We start from the raw sequence: 18,824 nt of genomic DNA, 5'->3' as shown, positions 1-18,824 counted from the left end.
CCCCGTCTCTCTTCTCTCTCCCCCCGTCTCTCTCTCTCTCCCCCGTCTCTCTCTCTCTCCCCCGTCTCTCCTCTCTCTCCCCCGTCTCTCTCTCTCCCCCGTCTCTCTCTCTCTCTCTCTCTCCCCTGTCTCCTCTCTCTCTCTCCCCTGTCTCTCTATCTCTCTCTCTCCCCTGTCTCTCTCTCTCTCTCTCTCCCTCCCCTGTGTGTGTGTCTCTCTCTCTCCCCTGTGTCTCTCTCTCTCTCTCTCTCTCTCTCCCCTGTGTCTCTCTCTTTCTCTCTCCCCCCTGTGTGTCTCTCTCTCCCCCATGGTGGTGTGTGTCTCTCTCTCTCTCTCCCCCCGTGTCTCTCTCTCTCTCTCTTCCCCGTGGTCTCTCTCTCTCTCTCCCCCCGTGTGTGTCTCTCTCTCTCGCTCTCTCCCCCCATGTCTCTCTCTCTCTCTCCCCCGTGTCTCTCACTCTCTCTCCCCCATCTCTCTCTCTCTCCCCCGTCTCTCTCTCTCTCCCCCGTCTCTCTCTCTCTCCCCCGTCTCTCTCTCTCTCCCCCCGTCTCTCTCTCTCTCCCCCGTCTCTCTCTCTCCCCCGTCCTCTCTCTCTCTCTCTCCCCTGTCTCTCTATCTCTCTCTCTCCCCTGTCTCTCTCTCTCTCTCTCCCCCTGTCTCTCTATCTCTCTCTCTCCCCCTGTCTCTCTCTCTCTCTCTCTCTCTCTCTCCCTCCCTGTGTGTGTGTGTCTCTCTCTCTCCCCTGTGTGTGTCTCTCTCCCCCCCCTGTCTCTCTCTCTCTCTCTCCCATGTGTCTCTCTGTCTCTCTCTCCCCCCTGTGTGTCTCTCTCTCTCTCCCCCCCTGTGTCTCCTCTCTCTCTCTCTCTCTCTCCCGTGTCTCTCTCTCTCTCTCTCCCCTGTGTCTCTCTCTCTCTCTCACTCCCCCCTGTGTGTCTCTCTCTCTCCCCGCTGTGTCTCTCCCTCTCTCTCTCTCTCTCTCCCCTGTGTTTGTGTCTCTCTCTCTCCCCTGTCTCTCTCTCTCTCTCGCCTGTCTCTCTCTCTCTCTCGCCTGTCTCCTCTCTCTCTCTCCACTGTCTCTCTCTCTCTCTCTACTGTCTCTCTCTCTCTCTCTCCCCCTGTCTCTCTCTCCCCGTCTCTCTCTCCCCCTGTCTCTCTCTCCCTGTCTCTCTCTCCCCTGTCTCTCTCTCCCCGTCTCTCTCTCTCTCCCTCCCCTGTCTCTCTCTCTCTCTCTCCCCTGTCTCTCTCTCTCTCTCTCCCCTGTCTCTCTCTCTCTCTCCCCCCGTGTCTCTCTCTCCTCCCTGTCTCTCTCTCTCTCTCTCCCCTGTCTCTCTCTCTCCCCTGTCTCTCTCTCTCTCTCCCCCTGTCTCTCTCTCTCTCTCTCCCCCTGTCTCTCTCTCTCTCCTCCCCCTGTCTCTCTCTCTCTCCCCCCTGTCTCTCTCTCTCCCCCTCTCTCCCCCTCTCTCCCGCTGTCTCTCTCTCACTCTCCCCGTCTCTCTCTCTCTCTCTCTCTCCCCCGTCTCTCTCGCTCTCTCTCTCTCCCCCCCGTCTCTCTCTCTCTCTCTCTCCCCTCTGTCTCTCTTTATCTCTCTCTCCCCCTGTCTCTCTCTCTCCCCTCTCTCCCACTGTCTCTCTCTCTCTCTCTCTCTCTCCCCCCGTCTCTCTCTCTCTCTCTCCCCCTGTCTCTCTCTCTCTCTCTCTCTCCCCCCTCTCTCTCTCTCTCTCTCTCTCCCCTCTGTCTCTCTCTATCTCTCTCTCCCCTGTCTCTCTCTATCTCTCTCTCCCCTGTCTCTCTCTCTCTCTCTCTCTCCCCTGTCTCTCTCTCTCTCTCTCTCTCCCCTGTCTCTCTCTCTCTCTCCCCTGTCTCTCTATCTCTCTCTCCCCTGTCTCTCTATCTCTCTCTCCCCTGTCTCTCTATCTCTCTCTCCCCTGTCTCTCTATCTCTCTCTCCCCCCTGTGTCCTCTCTCTCTCTCTCCCCCCTGGGTCTCTCTCTCTCCCCACTGTGTGTCTCTCTCTCTCTCCCCCCCCTGTGTCTCTCTCTCTCTCTCTCTCTCTCTCCCCCCTGTGTCTCTCTCTCTCTCTCCCCCCTGTGTCTCTCTCTCTCTCCCCCCCTGTGTCTCTCTCTCTCTCCCCCCTGTGTCTCTCTCTCTCCCCACTGTGTGTCTCTCTCTCTCTCCCCCCGTGTCTCTCTCTCTCTCCTCCCTGTGTGTCCTCTCTCTCACCCCCCTGTGTCTCTCTCTCTCTCCTGTGTCTCACTCTCTCTCTCTCTCTCTCCCCTGTGTCTCTCTCTTCTCTCTCCCCCCTGTGTGTGTCTCTCTCTCCCCATGTGTGTCTCTCTCTCTCTCTCTCTCCCCGTGTCTCTCTCTCTCTCTCTCTTCCCCGTGTCTCTCTCTCTCCTCTCCCCCTGTGTGTGTCTCTCTCTCTCGCTCTCTCCCCCGTGTCTCTCTCTCTCTCTCTCCCCGTGTCTCTCACTCTCTCTCCCCATCTCTCTCTCTCTCCCCCCGTCTCTCTCTCTCTCCTCCCCCGTCTCTCTCTCTCTCCCCCCGTCTCTCTCTCTCTCCCCCCCGTCTCTCTCTCTCTCCCCCGTCTCTCTCTCTCTCCCCCATCTCTCTCTCTCTCTCCCCTGTCTCTCTCTCTCTCTCTCCCCTGTCTCTCTATCTCTCTCTCTCCCCACTGTGTGTCTCTCTCTCTCCCCCTGTGTCTCTCTCTCTCTCTCTCTCCCCCCTGTGTCTCTCTCTCTCTCTCCCCCCTGTGTCTCTCTCTCTCTCCCCCCTGTGTCTCTCTCTCTCCCCACTGTGTGTCTCTCTCTCTCTCCCCCCCGTGTCTCTCTCTCTCTCCTCCCTGTGTGTCTCTCTCTCACCCCCTGTGTCTCTCTCTCTCTCCCCTGTGTCTCACTCTCTCTCTCTCTCTCTCTCCCCTGTGTCTCTCTCTTTCTCTCTCCCCCCTGTGTGTGTCTCTCTCTCCCCCATGTGTGTCTCTCTCTCTCTCTCTCTCCCCCCGTGTCTCTCTCTCTCTCTCTCTTCCCCGTGTCTCTCTCTCTCTCTCTCCCCCCGTGTGTGTCTCTCTCTCTCGCTCTCCTCCCCCCGTGTCTCTCTCTCTCTCTCTCTCCCCGTGTCTCTCACTCTCTCTTCCCCATCTTCTCTCCTCTCCCCCCCGTCTCTCTCTCTCTCCCCCCGTCTCTCCTCTCTCTCCCCCCTTCTCTCTCTCTCTCTCCCCCGTCTCTCTCTCTCCCCCGTCTCTCTCTCTCTCCCCGTCTCTCTCTCTCTCCCCGTCTCTCTCTCTCTCTCTCCCAGTCTCTCTCTCTCTCTCTCCCCTGTCTCTCTATCTCTCTCTCTCCCCTGTCTCTCTCTCTCTCTCTCTCTCTCTCCCTCCCTGTGTGTGTGTGTCTCTCTCTCTCCCCTGTGTGTGTCTCTCTCTCCCCCCTGTCTCTCTCTCTCTCTCTCTCTCTCCCATGTGTCTCTCTCTCTCTCTCTCTCCCCCCTGTGTCTCTCTCTCTCTCTCTCCCCCCTGTCTCTCTCTCTCTCTCCCCTGTCTCTCTCTCTCCCCTGTCTCTCTCTCTCTCTCTCTCCCCTGTCTCTCTCTCTCTCTCTCTCCCCCTGTCTCTCTCTCTCTCTCCCCCTGTCTCTCCTCTCTCCCCTCTCTCCCCCTCTCTCCCGCTGTCTCTCTCTCACTCTCTCCCCGTCTCTCTCTCTCTCTCTCTCTCCCCCCCGTCTCTCTCGCTCTCTCTCTCTCTCCCCCCGTCTCTCTCTCTCTCTCTCTCTCCCCTCTGTCTCTCTTTATCTCTCTCTCCCCCTGTCTCTCTCTCTCTCCCCCTCTCTCCCACTGTCTCTCTCTCTGTCTATCTCTCTCCCCGTCCTCTCTCTCTCTCTCTCCCCCCTGTCTCTCTCTCTTTCTCTCTCTCCCCCCCCCTCTCCTCTCTCTCTCCTCCCCTCTGTCTCTCTCTATCTCTCTCTCCCCTGTCTCTCTCTCTCTCTCTCCCCTGTCTCTCTCTACTCTCTCTCCCCTGTCTCTCTCTATCTCTCTCTCCCCTGTCTCTCTCTCTCTCTCTCTCTCCTCCTGTCTCTCTCTCTCTCTCTCCCCTGTCTCTCTCTCTCTCTCTCCCCTGTCTCTCTATCTCTCTTCCCTGTCTCTCTATCTCTCTCTCCCCTGTCTCTCTATCTCTCTCTCCCCTGTCTCTCTATCTCTCTCTCCCCCTGTCTCTCTCTCTCTCTCTCTCCCCTGTCTCTCTCTCTCTCTCTCTCCCCTGTGTCTCTCTCGCTCCCCCCTGTGTCTCTCTCTCTCCCCCCTGTGTGTGTGTCTCTCTCTCTCTCTCCCCCGGTCTCTCTCTCTCTCCCCCCGTCTCCTCTCTCTCTCTCTCTCCCCCCTGTCTCTCTCTCTCTCTCCCCCCTGTCTCTCTCTCTCTCCCCCGTCTCTCTCTCTCTCTCTCTCCCCCATGTCTCTCTCTCTCTCTCTCCCCCGTGTCTCTCTCTCTCTCTCTCTCTCCCTGTGTGTGTGTGTCTCTCTCTCCCCCCTGTGTGTGTCTCTCTCCCCCCTGTGTGTGTCTCTCTCTCTCCCCCCCTGTGTCTCTCTCTCTCTCCCCGTCTCTCTCTCTCTCTCCACCCTGTCTCTCTCTCTCTCTCTCCCCTGTGTGTGTCTCTCTCTCTCTCTCTCCCCCCTGTGTCTCTTTCTCTCTCTCCCCCCCCCGTGTCTCTTTCTCTCTCTCCCCCCCGTGTCTCTCTCTCTATCTCTCTCCCCCCTGTGTCTCTCTCTCTATCTCTCTCCCCCCCTGTGTCTCTCTCTCTATCTCTCTCCCCCCTGTGTCTCTCTCTCTATCTCTCTCCCCCCCGTGTCTCTCTCTCTATCTCTCTCTCCCCTGTGTCTCTCTCTCTATCTCTCTCCCCCCGTGTCTCTCTCTCTATCTTTCTCCCCCCGTGTCTCTCTCTCTATATCTCTCCCCCCTGTGTCTCTCTCTCTATCTCTCTCTCCCCCCTGTCTCTCTCTCTCTCATCTCTCTCTCTCTCCCCCTGTCTCTCTCTCTATCTCTCTCTCCCCCCTGTCTCTCTCTCTCTATCTCTCTCTCCCCCCTGTCTCTCTCTCTCTCTCTCTCTCCCCCCGTGTCTCTCTCTCTCTCTCTCCCCCCCCCCGTGTGTCTCTCTCTCTCTCCCCCCCTGTGTGTGTGTCTCTCTCTCTCTCTCTCTCTCCCCCCTGTATGTGGCTCTCTCTCTCTCTCTCTCCCCTGTGTGTGTCTCTCTCTCTCTCCCCCCTGTGTGTGTCTCTCTCTCTCCGCCCTGTCTCTCTCTCTCTCTCTCTCTCCCCCCTGTGTGTCTCTCTCTCTCTCTCCCCCCTGTGTGTGTGTCTCTCTCTCCCCCCCTGTCTCTCTCTCTCTCTCCACCCTGTCTCTCTCTCTCTCCCCCGTGTGTGTGTGTCTCTCTCTCTCTCTCCCCCTGTGTGTGTCCTCTCTCTCTCTCTCCCCCCTGTGTCTCTTTCTCTCTCTCTCTCCCTCCCGTGTCTCTTTCTCTCTCTCCCCCCCCGTGTCTCTCTCTCTCTCCTCTCTCCCCCCTGTGTCTCTCTCTGTCTCTCTCTCTCCCCCCTGTGTCTCTCTCTATCTCTCTCTCTCCCCCCTGTGTCTCTCTCTATCTCTCTCCCCCCGTGTCTCTCTCTCTATCTCTCTCCCCCCTGTGTCTCTCCCTCTATCTCTCTCTCCCCCCTGTCTCTCTCTCTATCTCTCTCTCCCCCCTGTGTCTCTCTCTCTATCTCTCTCTCCCCCGTCTCTCTCTATCTCTCTCTCTCCCCCCTGTCTCTCTCTCTATCTCTCTCTCCCCCCTGTCTCTCTCTCTATCTCTCTCTCCCCCCTGTCTCTCTCTCTCTCTCTCTCCCCCCGTGTCTCTCTCTCTCTCTCTCTCTCCCCCCCCCGTGTGTCTCTCTCTCTCTCTCCCCCCTGTGTGTGTGTGTCTCTCTCTCTCTCTCTCTCTCCCCCCTGTGTGTGGCTCTCTCTCTCTCTCTCTCTCCCCTGTGTGTGTCTCTCTCTCTCTCCCCCCTGTGTGTGTCTCTCTCTCTCCCCCCTGTGTGTCTCTCTCTCTCTCTCCCCCCTGTGTGTCTCTCTCTCTCTCCCCCCTGTGTGTGTCTCTCTCTCCCCCCCGTCTCTCCTTCTCTCTCCACCCTGTCTCTCTCTCTCTCCCCCGTGTGTGTGTCTCTCTCTCTCTCTCTCCCCCTGTGTGTGTCTCTCTCTCTCTCTCCCCCCTGTGTCTCTTTCTCTCTCTCTCCCCCCCCCCGTGTCTCTTTCTCTCTCTCCCCCGTGTCTCTCTCTCTCTCTCTCTCCCCCCTGTGTCTCTCTCTGTCTCTCTCTCTCCCCCCTGTGTCTCTCTCTATCTCTCTCCCCCCGTGTCTCTCTCTCTATCTCTCTCCCCCCTGTGTCTCTCCCTCTATCTCTCTCTCCCCCCTGTCTCTCTCTCTATCTCTCTCTCCCCCCTGTCTCTCTCTCTATCTCTCTCTCCCCCCTGTCTCTCTCTCTCTATCTCTCTCTCCCTCCTGTCTCTCTCTCTATCTCTCTCTCCCCCCTGTCTCTCTCTCTCTCTCTCTCTCTCCCCCCTGTGTCTCTCTCTCTCTCTCCCCCTCCCCTGTCTCTCTCTCTCTCTCTCTCCCTCCCCTGTCTCTCTCCCCCTTTCCCCCATCTCTCTCTCTCTCTCTTTCCCCTGTCTCTCTCTCTCTCTCTCTCTGTCTCTCTCTCTCTGTCTCTCTCTCTCTCTGTCTCTCTCTCTCTCTGTCTCTCTCTCTCTCTCCCCGTGTCCCCCAACTGTTCTTTGAAATAGTGCTGTTTATGTATGTTTCTGTCTCAGTAACATCACAGTCAGGTATTCAGGCAGTGACATATAGAATTAGAGCTGCATGAGCTGTTAAATATGGATCTTTTATTATTAATTCCTTGCAGGTTCCCTGTGCTGGTACAGCCTTAAAGGGACAAAATGCACAATGCAATTTCATTATACTACAATATCCACCAAAGAGGCAAATGTGGCTTCAATTTAAAGAGTCTATTAAATGACATCACCTTAAAAACTGCAGCACTCCTACAATCCCACACTAAGATACTACAATCCCACACTAAGATACTACAATCCTACACTAAGATACTACAATCCCACACTAAAATACTACAATCCCACACTAAAATACTACAATCCTACACTAAAATACTACAATCCCACACTAAAATACTACAATCCTACACTAAGATACTACAATCCCACACTAAGATACTACAATCCTACACTAAGATACTACAATCCCACACTAAGATACTACAATCCCACACTAAGATACTACAATCCTACACTAAGATACTACAATCCCACACTAAGATACTACAATCCCACACTAAAATACTACAATCCCACACTAAAATACTACAATCCTACACTAAGATACTACAATCCCACACTAAGATACTACAATCCCACACTAAGATACTACAATCCCACACTAAGATACTACAATCCCACACTAAGATACTACAATCCCACACTAAAATACTACAATCCCACACTAAAATACTACAATCCTACACTAAAATACTACAATCCCACACTAAAATACTACAATCCTACACTAAAATACTACAATCCCACACTAAGATACTACAATCCCACACTAAGATACTACAATCCCACACTAAAATACTACAATCCCACACTAAAATACTACAATCCTACACTAAAATACTACAATCCCACACTAAGATACTACAATCCCACACTAAAATACTACAATCCTACACTAAAATACTACAATCCCACACTAAAATACTACAATCCTACACTAAAATACTACAATCCCACACTAAGATACTACAATCCCACACTAAGATACTACAATCCCACACTAAGATACTACAATCCTACACTAAGATACTACAATCCCACACTAAAATACTACAATCCCACACTAAAATACTACAATCCTACACTAAAATACTACAATCCCACACTAAAATACTACAATCCTACACTAAGATACTACAATCCCACACTAAGATACTACAATCCTACACTAAGATACTACAATCCCACACTAAGATACTACAATCCCACACTAAGATACTACAATCCTACACTAAGATACTACAATCCCACACTAAGATACTACAATCCCACACTAAAATACTACAATCCTACACTAAGATACTACAATCCCACACTAAGATACTACAATCCCACACTAAGATACTACAATCCCACACTAAGATACTACAATCCCACACTAAGATACTACAATCCCACACTAAAATACTACAATCCCACACTAAAATACTACAATCCTACACTAAAATACTACAATCCCACACTAAAATACTACAATCCTACACTAAAATACTACAATCCCACACTAAGATACTACAATCCCACACTAAGATACTACAATCCCACACTAAAATACTACAATCCCACACTAAAATACTACAATCCTACACTAAAATACTACAATCCCACACTAAGATACTACAATCCCACACTAAAATACTACAATCCTACACTAAAATACTACAATCCCACACTAAAATACTACAATCCTACACTAAAATACTACAATCCCACACTAAGATACTACAATCCCACACTAAAATACTACAATCCCACACTAAAATACTACAATCCCACACTAAAATACTACAATCCCACACTAAGATACTACAATCCCACACTAAGATACTACAATCCCACACTAAAATACTACAATCCTACACTAAAATACTACAATCCCACACTAAGATACTACAATCCCACACTAAGATACTACAATCCCACACTAAAATACTACAATCCCACACTAAAATACTACAATCCTACACTAAGATACTACAATCCCACACTAAGATACTACAATCCTACACTAAGATACTACAATCCTACACTAAGATACTACAATCCCACACTAAGATACTACAATCCTACACTAAGATCACCAACCTGGGTGCTTAAGTCCTGGTGTGGGCACCTAAAACTTGAACCTAATGACAAAAACAAGTGTGAAAGGTTTATAACTTAATAAACAGCTCCTAGCCCACCCCACCCCCCCCCCCAAAGAAAATAAAGCAACTGCCCTTCAGGATCACCCCTCATGCAATAAATGGTTTGAAAATAGTGCAAATGATTCCTTTGAAACAAAGGTAGTTGGATCTGGACATGAACCCAAAAATGACCATGCTGTGGATACCAAGAGCATAAGCTATCACTGGACATGTTTGCATGTCAGATAGAATACTGGCAATGTGTCAAACCACAGAAAACTCTTATTTTTGTGTTTGTACAAGTGACTTCCTCTCCTTGCAATTTGTACACTTAAACAGTACTTCTAAAACTCTTTTCGCAAAATTGTATTATCTCAGTACCAGTTTGCTCTGACAAATTTACTCGCTGGTTGCAACATTCTCCTTGTAATCTTTTGATAAATGTGGCAGTGCAGAATATTAGAACTGTTTAGCTTTATTAGGAGAAAGTGAGGACTGCAGATGCTGGAGAGTCAGAGTTGAAAAGTGTGACGCTGGAAAAGCGCAGCAGGTCAGGCAGCATCCGAGGAGCAGGAGAAACAAAGCCCTCCCAAAACATCAATTCTCCTGCTCTTCGGATGCTATCTGACCTGCTGTGCCTTTTCCAGACCCACACTTTTCGACTCTGTTTACCTTCATAATGCAGACATGATATATGGTCCAGAGATTGCACCAAAATGAGCATCTACTCTATCTGACAACAGACCCCCATTTAACTCAAGGAGTGGAATCACAGTGGGGGCTGTCACCAAAGGACTTCAGATACCTTCGGACTCAGATTTACTCTGAACAACATTTGCCAACACCTCCGAGCATCTATTTTAACATAATGAGACCTCTGGCAACAGGTGGCGATGGTGAGGGAGGGCACCGAGCAGGGCAGCTCAGGGAGTTGTGCTGATGTAACTGGTGGGGAAGGTGAGGGAAGGTGCTGAGCAGGGCAGATGGAACAGTCAAATGGACCCTCCACAGAGGTAAGGCTGCTTTAGAGTTATAGTCCTGATGGGTGGAGGGATTAAACAGACAAAAGATTTTCTCATCCAGACATAAACCGCATGCATAATTCCATGTAAGCACAACACCTTCCAATGTTTAATGTTAAAAATCATAACACCAGGTTATTGTCCAACAGTGTCTTTGGACATACAAGCTTTCAGAGCACTGCTCCTCAGTCAGGTAGCTAATGGGGCAGCATCATAGGACACAGAATTGATCCTGTTCTGCTAACTACCTGGCAAAGTGAGTGCTCCAAAGGCTACTGCTTCCAAATAAAGCTGTTGGACTATAACCTGGTGTTGTGTGATTTTAAACTTTGTCCACCCCAGTCCAACACAGGCTCCTCCACACCATCTTTAATGTTAATCCTTGCTTCATGTTTGTTATCATGACAGTGGAATAAAGAACCCCTGCTTCATGATCTTTGCGCTATCCATGTGTTCAAATCTTGTCACATTAAAATTTTAACACCATTTAACAAACGGTGACTATCCCTGGTTAAGACCCTCTGAAACATGATGTCTGCACTCTGAGCTGCAACTCATACATTATGCTTTGAGCATCAAATACACCAACTTTGTTTCATGAAACAGTTGCTTTCAATACCTGGACAATCCCCTCAAATAAAGTAGCATGTAGTCATTGCATTGAAGTCAGAACACTCAGGATAAATTCCTTCAACTGTTCCACTTATGGACAGCAAAATCACTGACTGAATTTCCCCTTGATAGAAAGTCAACTACATAACATTTAAGGCAGAAAGATGCATCAGTGTCAAATAACAGCATGAAATAGCTGGCTGGAAACTGGAACTTTATATGGAGCATCCAGGTCTTAGAAAGTGGCTTCCTCATTGGCTATGGGAAGATTTGAAATCTGCACCCTCTTAATACAGTGTTTGAGGGACATTAAACACGTTAAACGTGCAAGAAGGTCAGACTGTAATCCCATTGCATCATATAGTCACAGAGGCTTGGAGGCATATAACACAGAAACAGACCCTTCGGTCCAACTCTTCCATGTCAACCAAGTATCCCAAACTAAACTAATCCTACATCCCCGTATTTGGCCTCCATCCATCTAAGCCATTCCTATTGATGTACCTGTCCAAATGTCTTTTAAATGTTGTAACTGTACCTGCATCTACCACTTCCTGTGATAGTTCATTCCATGTATGAACCATCCTCTGTGTGAAAAAGTTGCCTTCAGGTCTCTTTTAAATCTTTCTCTTCTCACCTCAAAAATATGCCCCCTAGTTTTTAAGTCACCCACCCACACGAGGGAGAAGATCTGTGCTATTTACCTCATCTATGTCCCTCGTGATTTTATAAACCACGAGAAGGACACTCCAGTGAAAAAGTTCCAGCCAATGCAGCCTCTCCTTATAATTCAAACCCTCCAGTCCTGACAACTCAGACTGTACACCATGCTCCAGAAATGGCATCAACAACATCATGTACAACCTCAACATGACATCCCAACTCCTATACTCAATGCAAAGCCAGTAAAGGCAAGCTTGCTAAATGTCTTCTTTACTACCTAACCATGCCTCCTAAACTGTCATCCAAATTGTTTATATTAATGACAAGCAAGAGTGGACCCTGCACCCATCCCTGCAGAACATCACTGGTCACAAGCCTCCAGTCCGAAAAACAACCCACCACCCACTGTCTCCTACCATCAAGCCAATTTTGTGTCCAATTGGCAAGTTATCCCTGAATTCCATGTAACCTAACTTTACTAACCAGTTGACCATGCAGAACCTTATCAATCACTTTACTAAAGTCCCGAAAGAAAATATCTCCTGCACTACCCTCATCAAATTGTTTTGGTTTCCCCCTCAAAAAAAATCAATCCTTTATGACACATGACCTCCTGCACACAAAGCCAGCACTTTCAAACCAGTCGTGACAAAACAGAACGTGCAATTGAAAAACTAGAAAGGAGTATCCTTTCAAATCAGCATCAATATTAGATTGTGACTACAGACTGATATAGGAGAAAAGGAAACAACAGACTCACATCTACAGAGCACCTTTCACAATCTCAGGTGTCCCAAGGCATTTTCCAGACAATTGAATATCTCTTGAAGAATGGTTTGAAAGTAGGGAACAGGAAGCATTAGAATCCCTACTGTGTGGAAATAGGCCCTTCAGCCCAACAAGTCCACAACAACCCTCCAAAGAGTCTTCCACCCAGACCCATTTCCCTACATTTACCCCTGACTAATGCAGCTAACCTACACACCCCTGAATACTATGGGCAATTTAGCATGGCCAATCCACCTAACCTGCACATCTTTGGATTGTGGGAGGAACTTGGAGCACCCAGAGGAAACCCATGCAGACACGGGGAGAATTGCAAACTCCACATAGACAGTTGCCCGAGGCTGGAATCAAACCCAGGTCCCTGGCGCTGTGAGGTAGCAGTGCTAACCACTGAGCCAACATGCTGGAAGGAATGGCTAAATTCACCAAGGAATGCAAGGGGTGTGACTGTGTTCAAATTGTCTCCGCTGGGTTATATTTCCCTCTTTTCTCCACCTGATGCAAAGTGAGAATTGCCCAATTTTCTCTCTCCTAAGTCTCCATCTCGAGCAGCGGGTTTGTTTATTTTGCTGAAATAAAGTCTTCCTCCACTGAGAAAGACTTGCATTTACATAGCACCTTCCATGACCACCTTACAAAACAAACTTAAATTACAGGTCACTGTTGTAAGTGAGGAAACACGGCAGGAAATTTATGCACAGCAAGGTCTCACAAAGGGCAATGTAATATTGACCAGATAATGTGATGCTGATTGAGGTAAAAACATTGGACAGGACACTGTGGATTATTGCCCTCTGGTCTCCTTTACATCGAGCTAAGAGGGCAGGCTGGACTCTGCAAGATGACCCCTCTGATCGTTGCAGAACTGAGAATCGACCGAAGTGGATATTTGATCGCAGAATCTTGTCTAGGGGAGGGGTTGGGGGAGGCACTAACGAGGAGCTCTGTCTCAAAAGTTTTCCAGACAGTAAATGTCTTTTGTAAGAACATAAGAGACAGGCATAGTTATTGATTGTGCGTCCCCACACTTTGCTCTCATATCTCAACTCCACTTTCCAGGCCAATCCCCATGACCTGTGATCACCTGCAACATCCAACTTCTGTCTATCTTGTCCCATTACTGCAAAGTATACTAGAGATTTTTAATCTACTGCCCACCTCTGGGAACCCAAGCCTCCTGGCTTATGTTTCTTTGTAAAACGTTTCCAAGAAAAACGAGATCACTGAGAGAATGTTACAATAACCTCCTTCCTTCAAAGTATTGACATAACTCCAGATTGAGGGGAATCTGTTGTCCAACATGACCACCACAGTTTGGAAGCAGATTTAGATTTAGGTTTTTCCATCATATGTTCTTGCATTCAGGAACACACTGAAAGGTACACAAAGTCCATCAAAAGCCTTTGATTAAGAATATTTTCGTTACCTGCGCATTGTACATTATTCAAAGTCATTCATGAGATGCACTTTTTGAGAGACACTGAGTTGACACAAGACTTTCTTTGCAGTTTTATGGTAACATGAGAGTGAGAAAACCAGTTCAAATCGTGTTAATGGAGGTACCAGTTTAAATGGTGTTAACCCCAGCCCACTGTAAAGAGACACCAAATTCACTTTTTAGAATAGATTAGATTCCCTACAGTATGGAAACAGGCCATTTGGCCCAACAAATCCACACCGGCCCTTCAAAGAATAACCCACCCAGACCCGTTCTCCTACCTTACATTTACCCCTGAGTAATGCATCTAACAGTATGGGCAATTTAGCACGGCCAATTTACCTGACCCACACATCTTTTGGATTGTAGGGAAAAAAGGAGCACCCGGAGGAAACCCACACAGACACGGGGAGAATGTGCAAACTCCACACATTACAGTCGCCCGAGGTTGGAATCAAACTCAGGTCCCTGGCGCTGAGGGGCAGCAGTGCTAACCACTGAGTCACCAAGCCGCCCACTTTTTTTCCACTAATAATTTGGATTTGTCCTTGCATATGTCTTCAGTATGTCATGTGTGAATTGACCAGCTAATTAACTAGCTCCAAATCGAGAATAGCTAGTTCAAGTAAGTAGATAACATGTAAAAGTGTTTTGGAATGACTTATCAATTTATATTTCACATGGATTGACATTTGGCCCAACAGCATCCTTAATTTATATCAGTAATGTTCACATCCAGCCACAACATGTTGGTTTCTTTAGCTTTTTCTCTAGGATATTAATCGGTAAATTTTGAAAGATGGTTTCAACATTCAACATTTCTTTCAGTACTGAATCAAACAAACATTCCAGTTAAGAGATGGGACTCTAAGATGATCCCCAATGTAGAGGGATTGTCTTATGAGCAAATGTTAAACAGGTTGGCACTGTACACATTGGACTTTAGAAGGATGAGCGGTGGTCTAATTGAGACATATGGAATTCTTAAGGAGCTTGACATGGTAAATGCTGAGAAGATGCTTTCCGTCATGGGAGAGTCTAGGAGCAAAGGGCATAGTCTTAGAATAAAGGGGCACAAACTTAAGAATGAGATGAGGAGGAATTCCTTCTCCCAGAGTGTTGTAACTCTTTGAACTCCTTGCTACAGAGAACTGTGGGGGCAGAGTCCTTGTCATTATTTAAAGCTGAGATAAATTCTTGATCAATCAGGGAATCAAGGATAATGGGGAAAGGGCAGGAAATTGGACATGAGCAATGTTGGATCAGCCATGATCCTATTGGATGGCAGAGCAGGCTTGAGGGGCTGAATGGTCTACTTCAGTTCCGACTTCTCATGGTCTACAAGTCATTGCAATGTTAAACAATCCACATTTTCATTAGTTGATAAATGTTTAATTGAATGAGCTAGTGAAAGGCTTCATCATTATTATTGGCTAAAATGCCATTCTCAAATACATACAATAATCAAAAACAGCGTGATTTTATTCTAAATGATGAACTGCTTCTTAAGTGCAGTGAATGAGAATGAAAATGAAAAATGGAGGGACTATTGAACATTTGACAGTGTGGTATCTATCACAGCTACTTCGCAATTCCTTTTCTCAATTTTTTATGGTAATGTTACTTTAGGAATGGTCCCCCAGTTGAAAATCTAAATTCTTAATAAATATCGAGAGGTGCTTGAATTTGCAACAGCAAGAAAGAACAGCTACAAAAGCTTAAAAGATACAAAAGCTTAAACACATATACCAACAGGTTCAAGAACAGCTTCTTCCCTGCTATTATTAGACGCCTGAATGGACCTCTCAAATTTTAAATTTAATGTTGTTCTTGCTCTTTGTGCACCTTCAATGTAGCTGTAACATTGTATTCCTCACTCTGTTCGATTACCCAAATGCACTTTGTTTGGTATGATCTGACTGCATTGCACGCAAAACAATTCACTGTACCTTGGTACATGTGGCAATAATGAATGAAATCAAATCAAATAAACTTGTAAGTGTCACACAGAAAAGACAATGTCATATTTATCAGAAGTGGAAAACTACATAGAACATAACAGCGCAGTACAGGCCCTTTGGCCCTCAATGTTGCGCCGATCTGTGAAACCAATCTGAAGCCCATCTAACCTGCACTATTCCATTCTCGTCCACGTGCCTATCCAGTGACCATTTAAATCCTTAAAGTTGGAGTCTACTACTGTTGCAGGCAGTGCATTCCACATCCCTACTACTCTCTGAGTAAAGAACAATGGAGCAGACTAGATGGGCTGAATGGCCTCCTGTTGCTCTCATGCTGCGTGCTCTCATTGAGCTCCCAATTCCTGCTGCTCTCCTGACTGGAGCTGGTGTCCCGATATCAATGGCTCATGCCTACTGTTGGTTCCCCTGTCTGACTCGCTCACACATCATCCAATCACCACCCAGTTCAGTATTAAATGCTGAGCTTTCATTTCCTGTGCATGAGTGCAGCTGGTCACCCCATGCTGACTCCCCCCACCCCCCCCACCAGACTAACCTCTACACCAGAGGCAGAACACCAGGGGGAACCCACAGACTCAGGTCTCTCCTGCCTTTCTGTCACAGAGGAGAAAGTGAGGTCTGCAGATGCTGGAGATCAGAGCTGAAAATGTGTTGCTGGAAAAGCGCAGCAGGTCAGGCAGCATCCAGGGAACAGGAGAATCGACGTTTCGGGCATAAGCCCTTCTTCAGAGGCCTAGTGAGCAAAGTGTAAACCCACAGCCCTGTCAGCTGGAGCCAACTCAACAACAACCACTGGCATTCAAACAGTGCCTTCAGCCTCCCTAAATATCCCAAGGGCCTTTAGAGGAACCACACAATCAGAATTTAATGTTTTCAGGAGGATAAATCTTTGAGATACAGAGGTCTTGTTTCAAGGACAAAGTGGAACGGCAGCAGAAGAAGGGGTCTACCTGGTCAGAGTTGGATGATGGGATGTCACAGAGCGCTTGCAGATGAGCTCCGTCAGACGTGTGTGGATGGCACATCACACACAAGCATAGCACATCAAGACAGATCGCCTGAGGAGAGGAGCCACCAGCAGTCAAAATAGAAAGTTGCACATTCGCTGTTCATTAACAGTGCAACCCAAAACAGTTCCCAGAGAGGGACAAAGAAAGAGGAATCACATTGGGATGGGAGAGATGGTTGGTGGGGTTGTTTGGGATTGGGAGAGGAGACTAACCAAAAACTTGGTTGAGAAGATATTGGCAAAGTGGAGGAAGATTTTGGAAGTGGGTACCGACAGCTAAGGTAGTTGAAAATTCTGTCACTTGACGGGAGGTATAATTGGGAGACTGGAATGCTCAGGACAGGATGTAGGACATTGAAATGACATGGGTTGTGGGAAATAGGCAAGGATTTTAAACACAATACATTTGGAGGAACTGGGAGCCAATGCAGAAAATAGCAGTGGACACTGGCACAAAAACAGAAATTGTTGGAGAAGCTCAGCAGATCTGGCAACATTTGTGGGAAGAGAGCAGAGTTAACTTTTGACTCAGTGATTCTGAGTCAGTTTCTACAGCAATTTCTGCTTTTGTTTCAGAACTCCCGCATCTGCAGTTCTTTTGTTTTACTTTAATGGACAAATGGCGTTTAGTACGCCACAGTGAGGACTGCAGATGCTGGAGATGAGAGTCAATAATAGAGAGGTGCTGGAAAAGCACAGCAGGTCAGGCAGCATCCGAGGAGCAGGAGAATCGATGTTTCGGGCAAAGAGCCCTTCATCAGGAATGGCGTTTAGTGCAATGCATGTAACAAAGTTTTGCACATATTAAATTGTGAATCTTGGAAGTCAGTCAAGTGGTCATGGAGACAAACAAAATGACAACAGAGGGATATTTAATTCTTTAAGTTTCGCAGAAGTAAAACCAAAAGACAAGCTTAAGAAAATGGCATAACAATCACTAATTTTGTAGCGTAAGTGTGGGACTGTACTAAGGAGAGAAAAAGTGTTAGGGACGTGACCATTCTCTACAGATTGCTATGCTCCGAGTGAAGAGCATGGAACAGCTACATGTCAATGAGACTGAGCTAGAGGTTAGAAGATCTTAAAAGTTATTTATAGTGAATGCGAATATTCTTGGACGGGTTGCTACAGTTTCAGGGACCTACTGGCGCTGTCAAACTGTGCAACTGGGGGAAATCAAAATAAAGTGAGCACAAATTTTACAAACGGAATCTCGAATTGACAAAAAAACAAAATCAGCGCTCACTCCATAATCTAGATTTAGCTCTTAAATACAAGGGGAAGTAAAACTGACTTGTTCCAAACATTTCAGGCAAGAACATGATGAAAATACCGACACATCAACAGAAGGGTGTTTTTCCCTTTACATTGCACACACATAAATCCACACTTCCAACACAATACTGGCTCCCAAAACTTACCTCCCGAAAAACCAAATTCAGGAACGCTAGCAGAGAACTCGGGTTTCTCTATTTTTAGTCTAAACTCATTAATCTCCTATCTCCTGAACAAGTTAACATACTGGTTTGGGTCTGTGAACCATTCTAGGTGACCGACTAACAAACAAGTTAAACCCCGTACAATTCTAAATTCAGCCAAGTTACCCACAACATGGTCGGTCCCAAGGCAAATCCTAGAGGCAAATACCGCCCGACTGGAGAGCCCATACATACCAATAATGCACATCCAATCCACATCAACTCATGCAACTATATTCGCTTTAAAAGCCATTAACATCATTCATTCAACATTGTTGAAAAATTCATTCAAACTAACTTTGGGAGAGACTTGAACGAGTCAAACTGAACAGCACCGGCACGATGGGCAGAACGACCTCCCTTCGGTGCTCCAGCTCTGCAGGATGCTCCTGCAGGAGCTGGAGGCAACTCTCATTTGCAAAGGGAAACAAAAGCGGCTAAACTGCGGAGTTGTCGCTTCTGGCGTTGCCAACCCCCACTCCAGAAGAGCGGCGCGTACCTGTTTCCCACAGAGAGGAGGCGGAGGGCGAGAGCCAGGGGCCAGCAGCAGCACGGACGGGCAGAGCAGCTGGAGGACGCGGCAAGGACACCAGCCCCGGCCGCAACAAAGAGACCGCCCGGGCCGCAGCCGCCGCTCTTATTGGCTCGTTCCAGCACCGTAACAATGGGTAACCCGGGAAACAGTGACATCGCCATTCGCTGGGCTGGCACTGATTCCACTGGGCACTCAGATCCCAGCAATTAAACAGGTCAGACTGCACTGGGCTGGCACTGATTCCACTGGGCACTCAGACCCCAGCAATTAAACAGGTCAGACTGCACTGGGCAGGCACTGATTCCACTGGGCACTGAG

General features: G+C 47.9%; 1 protein-coding gene across 4 annotated transcripts in view; it reads right to left on the bottom strand.

Annotated features, from left to right (window-relative positions):
* eno1a (enolase 1a, (alpha)) overlaps window positions 1-18,616 on the bottom strand; it is an 88,945-nt gene extending 70,329 nt beyond the window's left edge. The window contains exon 1 of one of the 4 annotated variants that reach the window (XM_087980298.1): window positions 18,471-18,616. The gene's annotated coding sequence lies outside the window, so the exon portion shown is untranslated. Of the gene's footprint in view, window positions 1-8,940; window positions 8,963-18,269; window positions 18,443-18,470 lie in introns of those variants that run through there. The other 3 variants (XM_087980294.1, XM_087980295.1, XM_087980296.1) reach the window with 3 other exon arrangements.
* Between the last annotated feature and the right edge of the window lie 208 nt (window positions 18,617-18,824).

Source organism: Chiloscyllium plagiosum, unplaced genomic scaffold, assembly GCF_037043375.1.
Source record: "Chiloscyllium plagiosum isolate Xiang-an unplaced genomic scaffold, Cpla_swu_hap1 HiC_scaffold_37, whole genome shotgun sequence".
Classification (NCBI taxonomy): domain Eukaryota; kingdom Metazoa; phylum Chordata; class Chondrichthyes; order Orectolobiformes; family Hemiscylliidae; genus Chiloscyllium; species Chiloscyllium plagiosum.
Note: the sequence above shows the minus strand (reverse complement) of the source record. Positions and strands in the feature narration are given on the sequence as shown.